An 11,544-nucleotide genomic window follows, 5' to 3' on the forward strand; every position below is an offset into this window, starting at 1 on the left:
TTGCTGTATGTTGGAAAATATCTTCCAAGATAAATAAAGATCTGAACACTGAGATGGAGATTATATCCTCTAAGAACATAACATAAAAACCTAGTAATAGCCTCCAGTAACAAAGGCTTCTCTGACNTTTATTAGTGGGGTGACTTTGCAAATCCACTCATAAGATATGTTATTGCTGTATGTTGGAAAATATCTTCCAAGATGAATTAAGATCTGAACACTGAGATGGAGATTATATCCTCTAAGAACATAACATAAAAACCTAGTAATAGCCTCCAGTAACAAAGGCCTTCTCTGACACGTCACGCTGCTCTGCAGCAGGTGTTTATTCACTGCAAACATGCTTAGCAGCAGCTCGCCGTGATCGTATAGTGGTTAGTACTCTGCGTTGTGGCCGCCGTGATCGTATAGTGGTTAGTACTCTGCGTTGTGGCCGCAGCAACCCCGGTTCGAATCCGGGTCACATCAGGATTTTGAGATGCTCTGTTTCTGTATGTTAAAAAGTTCTTGGTGTTACAGTTTGACTTTACAAAAACACTTTCACAAAGTGAACAACGGTTTTTTTGACTTTCTTTATTATCAGTATCACTGGCTTACCCATCATGATAATACGTGAGATGATTGATTTTGGTGTATTGTTACTTTTTGTATCATGTCAGTTTGTCCAAAAAAGTTATGTTCGCCTTATTATCTACAAGATTTGTAGTTTGACCTTTAAACTGGAATAAATTTATTAAAGATTAATATTTTTCCAAACTTTTTTTCCCAGTTTCTTTATGAAGGGGTTCTTGATTGATTTATATCATGATTTAATGAATCACATTAATAATTAACCCTTCAGGTGCCAGTTTTGATCATATACCACTAACTACTTTTTTTGAAAAATGTAATGTGACATTGAACAAAAAAGTTACATTGGCCTTGTTAGCTACAAGACTGGTACCATAGACTTCCATTATAACCACTTTTTTTTTTTACCTCCCATGTGAAACAAAGTGAAAAAAAAAGATTTTCCCTGTAATTTCCCATTTCTCTGCAGCAAACTTCATGAAATTTTGTAAAATAAAGAGAATTACAAAATTGCCTCATTCTGTCACCTCTGACACCACTCACCAAATCTTGCAAAATAACAGCATTTATTAGAACATCCATCAAAACAGATATCAAACAACAGAACTAATAATTGAATTGAATTGAAAAGGGAATGTGGTGTGTGTCTGTGTCTGGGTCTGTGTGTGTGTGTGTGTGTGTTTACAACAGAACAAATAATTGAATTGAATTGAAAAGGGAAAGTCGTGTGTGTGTGTGTGTGTGTGTGTGTGTGTGTGTGTGTGTGTGTGTGTGTGTGTGTGTGTGTGTGTGTGTGTGTGTGTGTGCGTCTAACGTGCGTCAGTGCATGGTGTGCACACTGGAGCCCAGTGCTCCCTGGAAACGTGCTTCTTGCAGACGGCACAGTGGATTGACACTCTCTTGTGGTAGACTGAGCAAAGGCCCCCTGTCTGCCATTGCTGGATTTCTGGGTTGGGACGCTTGTGCTTGCTGCTGGTGCTCGTGCCTCACTGACTCATGTAAGAATATCCTGCGACGCCAGGTCTTCCCAACATTCCACTGGGGATTGACCAGGGTCCACAGGACGTACGCTTTGTAGGCGCTGACATCCATCACATTGAAGAAGAGACAGAGTGGCCACCTGGTTGTTCTCCGGCCACATCTGTAGGTCAAACCCATGTGCTATTGTGTGTGTGTGTGTGTGTGTGTGTGTATGTAATAATAAGTGTACATGCTGGTCTTCCGTCCTCATCAAAATATCTCAATCTGACTGCGAGGCAATCAGGCAAACCTACTCACCTTGTGCCAATCACATGACGTGCAAGTTTTTTTTTTCTGAGGCGCGAGAACAAGTCTCCTGCTTTCCAGACTAGTGCAGCTTGTGCACGACGCGACCTGCACGTGCGGTCTGTGTCACTGGAGATACCTTTTTTTTGGGCTAATGTTATGTGACATTAGTGATTTAAAACTAACGAAAGTGGAAAGTGGAGAACACTCGCTTTACGGTAAGCAATATTTTCTCTTTTAGTAGGCCTAATTGTGCATGATACCATTACCTTGTCAACATTTGGTTTGTTTTAGCTTGCCATGGTATCTGTTAACTAGCTAAACGATGTTGGTGCTAATGTATTAACATTTGTCATAGTAAAGATAGTAGCATTAGCTAGTTGTAGTAGTTAGCACAGCTTCACTGCAGCGTTGTGGGATGCCGCAGGAATGAATCCATTATTGTAGCTAATCAAGTTCCACAAATGGTGTAGTGTAAGTTACAGTAGTCACTGTCACGTGCGATGGAGGTGTCAAAGATCAGAGAATTGCGGTTCATTTTTCGATAAACGTTGACTTGATGCTGAGGGCTGCAGTGATTGAAGCTGTGGCTCGTGCCGTGTTGCCTGCACGACAAAGTAGTCTAATGGAGAAGAGCCACTCATATGCCTCTCTATTTAAATGCCTTTTATACACTTACTGTTTTATAATATGACTTTTATTGCAACGTAAAGCACTTTTGAGTCGCCATTGCATATGAAATGTGCTATGCTTTGGCTATTTAGGCTACATTAGCTAGCATCACATTTCACCAGTCCAAGTTGCAGAGCTAGCTAACTTTCCATTCTCACTTCAATTTTTCAGAATGAGGGAGTTTGGGGAGGAGGATGCCCTGACAGTAGCTCAGCTGGAGTCAGGAGTCAGGTGTAAGTGGAGCTGGTCCTGGCTGAAGCTAGATTCAAAGACTGATATTAAGGGAAAGGAATATGTGTTTCCCCTGTCTCATTTTTTCAAGAAAATCGACCAACCATGTCATGCCAGATGCAGTCTCTGCTGCAAAGTAATAAACTACTCTTGTAAGGGCTCTCATGCCCTTTTGGCGCACTGTAAAATGTAAACACACAGACAGAAGGTAGTGACTATTCTGACCACATGTAGTGTCACATCAGCAACTCAGGGCCTGTCACAACAGGGGACATCTACTCAGCCGTCACAGCCCTGTGCAGATAAGGGAAGCAGTGAAGGTGCCAGTGCCCCTGTTTGAAAGAGTAGCCAATGCAGAGGTCAGTGTTGGTTAGTAGCCAGTGCTAGGTGTTATCACTAAATAAATAAAATACTATGGGGTGTGTAGGAGTATTTCTTTTTCCACTTAGTGCAGGCCAAGACTTTCATGATCTATGATTATCATAGATCATCAAAAAGCAGAAAAAAACACTGGAAATATTGGCACAGAAAGCCAAAAAGCACAAGTCGTAAGTACAATATTTGAATATTCATGTTTCACAACTTACATTACAGTAATAAACAGATATGCACACCAGACCAGATGATAGGCAGCTGTTCAGCTGGTGTACAAGTCTTTGTCTTTGTGGTTTCAGGTCTGCTTCAGAGAGGGGCAGAATCGTCCAGAATCATCAGTGAACTCTGGCTCCTGTTCCTGTTGACAAATAAATCTTTGTTAAATAAATCTTTGCTTCTGGGGCGTCGGTAGCATAGTGGATAGTGCTGGCGCCCCATGTACAGAGGTGATGCCACGCTGCAGCGGTCACAGGCTTGACTCCGGCTTGCAACCATTTGCTGCGTGTCACCCCCCTGCTCTCTCTGTCACCCCATTTCACTCTTTCCTGTTCATTAAAGGCAAAAGCCCAAAAAAAAATCTTTAAAAAAATAAATCTTTGTTTCTAATTCTAATTGTTGTATCTTAGTTTTTCTTATTGTTAGGATTGGTTCTTTAGTACCTGAGTGGGTTCGGACGCATGCCCCCGGACCCCCCTAGGAGGCTCGTATGTGGTGCTTGGTGGAAAACAGGAGCACATTCTTCCTCTTTTTCGGGAGGTATGACATGATGGTGTGGGTCTCGGCATGACAGAGGCATGGCTGTTCCTCAGTGGGAAACTATATGAAATACAAAAAAATCAGCTAAATGTGAGTAAAAGCATAAAATTTGAGGCCTAACCCTGATTTTATCCTGCCATGGCCAAGGAATAAAAAATACTGGTTTTATGGCTTTTTATGAGTTTACAAAATTGCATATTTTCCCATAAGGATTTCAGTGTCTGTGAGTAGATTACACACTGACACACACCTGGAAAATATTTTTTAATTTCAACCATTCTGACTGAAATAGCTTATCACTAACTACACATCAAAACCATTTTATAGTTGTCAAAAAGATTTTTTTTGATCTGGTCTGCAGCCATGCCAATTTCTTGTTTTTTACAAAACTTCAAGTAGTTTGCTGCAGAGAAATGGGAAATTACAGGAAAATATTTTCTTTTTGATTTACGGGGGGGGGGGGGGGGTCATAAAATGTGGTTATAAGTTAAATATAAATGTGTTACAGTTAAGACTCTTACCTTAGGCTGCAACCATCCTAATAGGATTATTCAGAAGATACGTTCTTGCTGTATGTTGGAAAATATCTTCCAAGATGAATCAAGTTCTGAACACTGAGATGGAGATTATATTCTCTAAGAACATAACATAAAAACCCAGTAATAGCCTCCAGTAACAAAGGCCTTCTCTGACACGTCACTCTGCTCTGCAGCAGGTGTTTATTCACTGCAAACACGCTTAGCAGCAGCTCGCCGTGATCGTATAGTGGTTAGTACTCTGCGTTGTGGCCGCAGCAACCCCGGTTCAAATCCGGGTCACGGCAGGATTTTGAGATGCTCTATTACTGTATGTTAAAAAGTTCTTGGTGTCTCCTTCAAATACAGAGGATTAAGGGTGTGTGGGAGAAAGAATTATCAGTGACTATTGATGAAGGCACATGGGAGAATATTTGGAATCATGCCAAAAAGATATCTACCTGTACCCGGATGAAAGCAGTCCAGTTTAAAATTATACATAGAATACATATTCCCGAATCACAGACATTCTTTTGACCCCTCACTTTCTCCTTTGTGTCTCAAATGTAAAACCGAAATAGGTACCTTAACTCATTGCCTGTGGACATGTCAAAAACTACAGAAGTATTGGTCTAATATTTTATGTGAAATGGAAAAAATATTTGGTGAAGATTTAGAAATGGACCCATTGTCTTTGATTTTAGGTCTCCCAACTAGGAATGTAACCAATGTAGCCAGCAAAAGGTTGTATATCATTCTTACATTTGCTGCTAGAAAAAATATATCATTACAGTGGACTAGTGATAGAGGCCCTTCTGTCAATGGTTGGTGCAAAGTTATATTTGAGTTGGTCCCTTTGGAATGTCTTACCCATAGACATAATAAAGAGTAGACGCAGCATTGGCTGCTGGGGTGCAAGAAATGCGGCCGCCATCTTGAACCGGTCATCCTTCCAAAGCAGCAGAAGATACAAGATGCCTGAGTACCGTGCGGTGTATTCCTGTTAAAATCGGCAGACTATTGAAAACAGGGCTCAGGGGATTACTTTTCACAAGTAAGACTGAACTTTATTATTGGTTTTATTTTGTGAATAGAATATTACTGTACTGTATTTATGTCCACCAGCGAAATCGTAGCCAGCTAACGTTAGCTAGGCTATGTTTAGTGCTATGAAGGCTAACTGAGACTTTATAAATCATATATTCNGAATATTACTGTACTGTATTTATGTCCACCAGCGAAATCGTAGCCAGCTAACGTTAGCTAGGCTATGTTTAGTGCTATGAAGGCTAACTGAGACTTTATAAATCATATATTCCATAACACTTACTTAGATTACACAAGAATGCTATTGTAGAAATAAAACAAATACTGGTATAACTTTGACCAGCAAATTTTACTTACGTGGCACAGACTGTATTATTCACATGTAATTCTTTCACCCTAACAAAAGTAAGATACCTCTCATGTCTCATACCCACCCCACTTACTTAAAAATACAGACTACAGAACATCTTACTGTAGAATAGTTTGCAAACAAGCTTGCTCACAATTTCAGCAGCTTTGGTTCATTATCAACAGATACGCATTAAAAATAGGAGTTTTGTTGAAGAAAGGTTCTGAGAAATTTGAAGGAAGAAAATAGGAAGAAGAAGTAAATAGGAAAATAGGAATAATAGGAAATAGGAAAAAATAGGAAGAAAGAAAATAGAAAAAATAGGAAGAAAATAGGAAGAAGAAGGAAGAAAAGCTTGACCTCCTATGTAAAATGTTTTTGTGTAGACTCTCCCAAATCTCCCGTTTTCATTTTGAAGGTTTCCCAAAGACAAAGATGTGAGGAAGAAGTGGGAAGTGGCTTTGAGGAGGGAAGGATTCACTGCAAGTGATTCATCCATGCTTTGCAGTGAGCATTTTAAGCAGGACGATTTTGATAGGACAGGTCAGACTCAGAGATGGTGTTATTCCATCCATCTTCAGCTTCCCGGTTCACCTCCAAAGAGTAGGTGTATCATCATGAGGCTATTAGCATTCATAAATGTAAATATTCTATTATCAATCATAGGGCAGGGTGAGATACTTATCCCTGTATACTATATATATATATATGTGTGTGTGTGTGTGTGTGTGTGTGTGTGTATATATATATATATATTCTTTTCAAGTATTATGCTTCTTCATTTTAGCCAGATAAGGGCAGGATTACGTCTACCTCCAGAAGAGCTGAAGAGAGCCTGTCCGTGGCCTCTCAGGATGCCCCAGAAACTGCAACCTCACACCCACAACCTCAGCCTAATGATGTGAGTATTTCTACTTTAAACATCATATCATAATAGCCCTGGACATATTAAAATCTCACTTGTTTGCTGCCACTCATATTAAACACACTCACAAATAAACCCATACACACACAATTGAAGACATGTCGAACATGCATTCCTGGCGCGCGCGCGCGCACACACACACACACACACACACACACACACACACACACACACGGTGCTGGCAGTGGCTTTGACAGGTGATGACTATAAGAAAAAATGTGGGCCATACACTAGTGGTGTCAAAGTGATGTGTGTGAAGTGAAACGTCACTCAAACCATGTTCATCCTTCTTTCTACTAGGATCATGGCTATGCCTTGCCTGCTTCTCCTACCTCTCTTAAGACCAGACTCAATGAAGCCTTAGCAAGAGTGGAAAGTCTGGAGCGAGAGAAGATGAACACCATAGCCAGAGAAAAGACGGCAAAGACCACAGTGAAGAGTCTTTTGGGGTATTTGAGGGAAAAGAACCTCATTAAAGAGCTCAAAGACAGGCTTGAATTCTACGCAGGTAAGACGAAATTAGCACTTTGAACTTCATGTACATCTTATTCTTACACTCTTTATTAAACTCCTTAGTTATTATGTGAAGGGGACTTTTGCTCATAAAATTTCAGATCTTCAGATAGACTTCATGGCAAAGCAGGGCCATGAGTACACAAAGGACTACAGAGTTTGCCCTCACACTCCATCTACATGGTCCAAAGGCATACAAATACCTCAGAGAGACTCGACATTTTCCCCTCCCACATCCACATACATTACAAAGGTAGTCTTAATGTTGTCCAATTGAATTTTTGGAAATTAATGATGCAAAATACGTTAAATAGCTACTTCTCAATTTTTACAGGTGGCTGTGTTCGGTGGATGACAAGCCTGGCCTGAACAAGATGATGCTGGATATGCTGGAGAGAAGATGCCAGGAAGGCCAGGCTGAATATGGATGTGTTGCACTCATGTTGGATACCATGGCCATCAGAAAACATGTGCAATATAATCCACATAACCAGTCAATGTCTGGTTTTGTAGACATGGGTGATGGAAACAGTTAGACTGATGTTGCTACTGAGGCTCTTGTGTTCATGGTGGTTGGCCTACAAGGACATTGGAAGGCTCCCATTGCATACTACCTGACGAAGTCTCTGTCACCAGAAACACAAAGAGTCCTTCTGAGTCATGCTTTGGAGGGGCTGCATGCATGGGGCATTCGGGTGGTATGTGTAACAATGCATGGGCATGACTCCAACATCAGCATGTGCAACCAACTTGGGTGTGAGCTGAAGGGAAATCCACGAGAACCGCTTAAAACTAGTTTCCCGCATCCGGTGACTGGTGAGAAAGTATTTGTAATGATGGATGCTTGCCACATGCTTAAGTTGGCACGTAATATGTTGCAGGTAAATGATGATCATTGTAGTCCTATTTGTACAAGTTATGTCTCTGCTGCTAAAAGTTATATCTATATATTGTTGTCTGTTCATTTGCACAGTTATGGCTGGACGTGATGATCAACATTTTGCTGTTTGTACTTGTTTGAGCAGTGACTGATTCTTACTCTGCAGGTGTACAGTCCAATTGCAACGACCACCGGACAGATCAATTGGAGGTACATCAATCATCTCAATGATGTGCCAAAAAAATATGGACTGCACGCTGCCAATAAAAATACAGACAAACATGTCTACTTTGAGAACCACAAGATGAGGGTGTCCCTGGCTGCACAAACACTGAGTCGCTCTGTGTCAGTGGCTCTCCGCACAATGAGAGATCTTGGGTACTCTCAGTTTAAAGACTGTGAGGCAACGGCAGAATTCATTGAGGTAATACAATTAGTGATTATAGAACCAAGTACATGTTTTTTTTAAATAATTCATCAAAATTTGATTTGAGCATCAGGAACAATTCATTGATAATTCTGACTGTCTCTAAATTCAACATGCAAATATTGTCATAAACCGTGATATTGCATATCTTCATAAATACAAAAGTTCGTACATAACCTTATACATACCTTCACAAATTTTAGAGTGGTAAAGCTCTGTGTGAAATTTGCTGTAGTACAAAGCAGGCCTATGGAGAGAAGGAAGTCAAGCAAATACTAATACTTGCATGTTTACACATTGAACATACAGTTTAGAAATAAGTACTCTGTTCTCTGTATATTTTGAATAGATGAGTAGTAATTTCAACTATCTGATACCTAATGAAACCCTGTAATGATAGTGATTTAGATGCAGATATTTCTTTATAGATGATTGACAGGCTGTTCGATACAATGAATGGACACAATCCTCGTGCCAAAGGATTCAAAGCTCCCTTGGGTGCTTTGAATTGGATGGAGAGGAAAGCATTTTTGTTAAGAGCCAGTGAGTACTTGCTCACTTTGGTGACAAAAGATGGAACACCCCTTCACCGATCTAAGAGGTCTATTAAAATAGTGCTTGTTATTCATGCATGAAAAGTTCACGACATGAGTTCAACGATACTCTGTTCCCTTATGCATCGAGTTCCTAAGATGCTCCGTTCTCTGCATCAGGTTCATATGATGCTACTGTTACAATGTTTTTTCTTTTGTTTTGTCTCTGTTCAAATTGTTTTGTATTCAGTCCCACACAAGTGTCATAACAGTATGTATGCTAACATGATGCTCTTTTATTTCAGTGTTTTTCAGTGTTCAGTTTTGTTTGTCGGAATTGTCTTGTATTCAGTGTGTTTCAGGTCCTAGATGCTTCTAAATGGTATGTATTACACAACATCAAGTTTATGCAGGTGTCAGAAGGATGGTATGTATGTTGATATGATGTTCTCTTGTTTCAATGTTTTTCAATCTGCAGTTATGTTTCTGTTTGAATTATCTTGTATTCAGTGTGTTTCAGGTCCTAGATGTTTCTAAATGGTATGTATTACACAACATCAAGTACATGTAGGTGTCAAAATGGTATGTATTGAATGTGTTCTTGCATGTGTTCTTGTTCTCAAGTTCTCCCAGTTCCTGTCCTACAAGTATACTGTAGAAGTTAAACAAGAAACTGATCCCATTCCTACAAACATGGATGCAAACTAATTATCTATCCACCCTGGTAGCTGTTTACCATTTTCATTCTCTGTGAGTTTGCACCCCTATGATAGGCACTCAAGAACTGGTGATTACACGTTACCGATGGATGTGATGGAAAATTCACATTAATGCTTTGAATGAACAAAATTATATGGTGCTTTCTTGGGGTGTCTGGTTTTGCCATGATCAGAGTAATAAAACTTTTTTCTTTTGCAGGTACTTGTCTGTTATCTGTTATCTGGATTTGTCATTAACATCGACACGTTGATGCTGATGATTCCTGAACTGCTCCAAGTTCAGCGGTATGTCCTTACCTACAGGTTCAGCCAGGATCACTTGGAGCTCCTATTTAATTCAATCAGAGCGTCGGGTAGGGTTGATGTTCTTTTAATTACAATAAATTCTGAAAATATACTTAATGAATATCTTTGTATGTTATGTCTTGTGAGTAATGTATGTATTGTGTGTCTGTTTTCCATACAAGGCAGCTGGAATAACAATCAATCTGCACGCCAGTTCCAGGCCATCTTCCGCCGTCTGATGGTTCGGTGTGGTGTCTCACCTAGTGAGACAGGCAATGTGGCAGCCCAAGATGACACTGTGTCCCTGTCTGCTGTAGAGATGTCCTCTGCTGAAACTGCTGAAGAGCACCCATCTCCATTCGCCAACATTTCGGCCGTTGTGTGTGACCACAGCTATCTTCCCACTCGGTTTGGTGGTCTGGTGGAAAATGCTCTGGTCTACATAGCAGGATTTGTAGTCCGGCAGATTCTGCGAAAGGTGTCCTGTGATGTGTGCCGTGCGAGCTTGGTCAGAGATGCTGTACCATCATCATTTGACTAGAGCTAGCACCTTCTGGCCCTGAAAAACAACGGTGGCCTAGTGATTCCATCACAAGGAACAGTGAAGGTGCTGAGAGCTGCAGAGAGGGTGATTCGCTGAGCTTCAACAAAGCAAGCTCCAAAGGTGTCAACAGTCACACGCATTGTCTGGGAGGAGATTCGAACCGAGGATGTTTTTCTGCTTGGGGAACACATTGAGGAGAGACAGTTTGGCATCGACAACCATCATTCCAACTTGTTGTCATTGGTTGTGTCTGTGTTTCTTAAGATAAGGCTGCACCACATTGCCAAACTCACCTCTCTTGACCTGCAGAAAGGGAGCACGAGAAAGAAGCTCTGCAAAACGGTCCTCTTTCAGGGGTTTTAGCTCATGTAAAACTTTCATGAGCAACTTTGTACATGTGTAAATATGGTTTGGGGCGGGGGTCGGTCATGTTCTTGTGTTTAACTTGAGAATTTACATTTTTATTCTCTCTCTGCTTTGTTAGAGTCTGAAAAGCAAGATGAGAGCTGTAGAGGCATTTCCACTTCCTTCCCCTCCCCATTTGTTATCCAGGCTTTGTTCTAGTCACTCATGGTTGTCACTCTTTTTTATTCTGTTGTGGAACTTTTTGGTTTGCTTTGCTATATGTGCTGATAATGCTGGAATAGGTACATTTCCTGCTGTTTTGATGTGAATGTGCATCTGCCTGGGTAGAACAGCCTCGGAACAGCCACTCTTTCAAATGGCCCTTGATTGGCTAAACACAACCAATCACTCCCCATACTTTCTTAAAGGCTGGGTAAGCAGGATTTCCCTAAAGAACAATCTCTCTCTCTCTCTCTCTCTCTCTCTCTATATATATATATATATATGTATATATATATATATATATGTGTGTGTGTGTGTGTGTGTGTATATCTGTGTGTGTATATATATATATATATGTATATATATATAT

General features: G+C 40.5%; 1 non-coding gene across 1 annotated transcript; it reads left to right on the top strand.

The window, feature by feature from the left end:
• Positions 1–4,621: 4,621 nt before the first annotated feature.
• Positions 4,622–4,693, top strand: trnah-gug (transfer RNA histidin (anticodon GUG)). Its single transcript has one exon. It is a non-coding gene; the product is annotated as a tRNA-His (tRNA).
• Positions 4,694–11,544: the final 6,851 nt, after the last annotated feature.

The sequence above is a fragment of the Epinephelus moara genome, chromosome 10, assembly GCF_006386435.1.
Source record: "Epinephelus moara isolate mb chromosome 10, YSFRI_EMoa_1.0, whole genome shotgun sequence".
NCBI classification, from domain to species: domain Eukaryota; kingdom Metazoa; phylum Chordata; class Actinopteri; order Perciformes; family Serranidae; genus Epinephelus; species Epinephelus moara.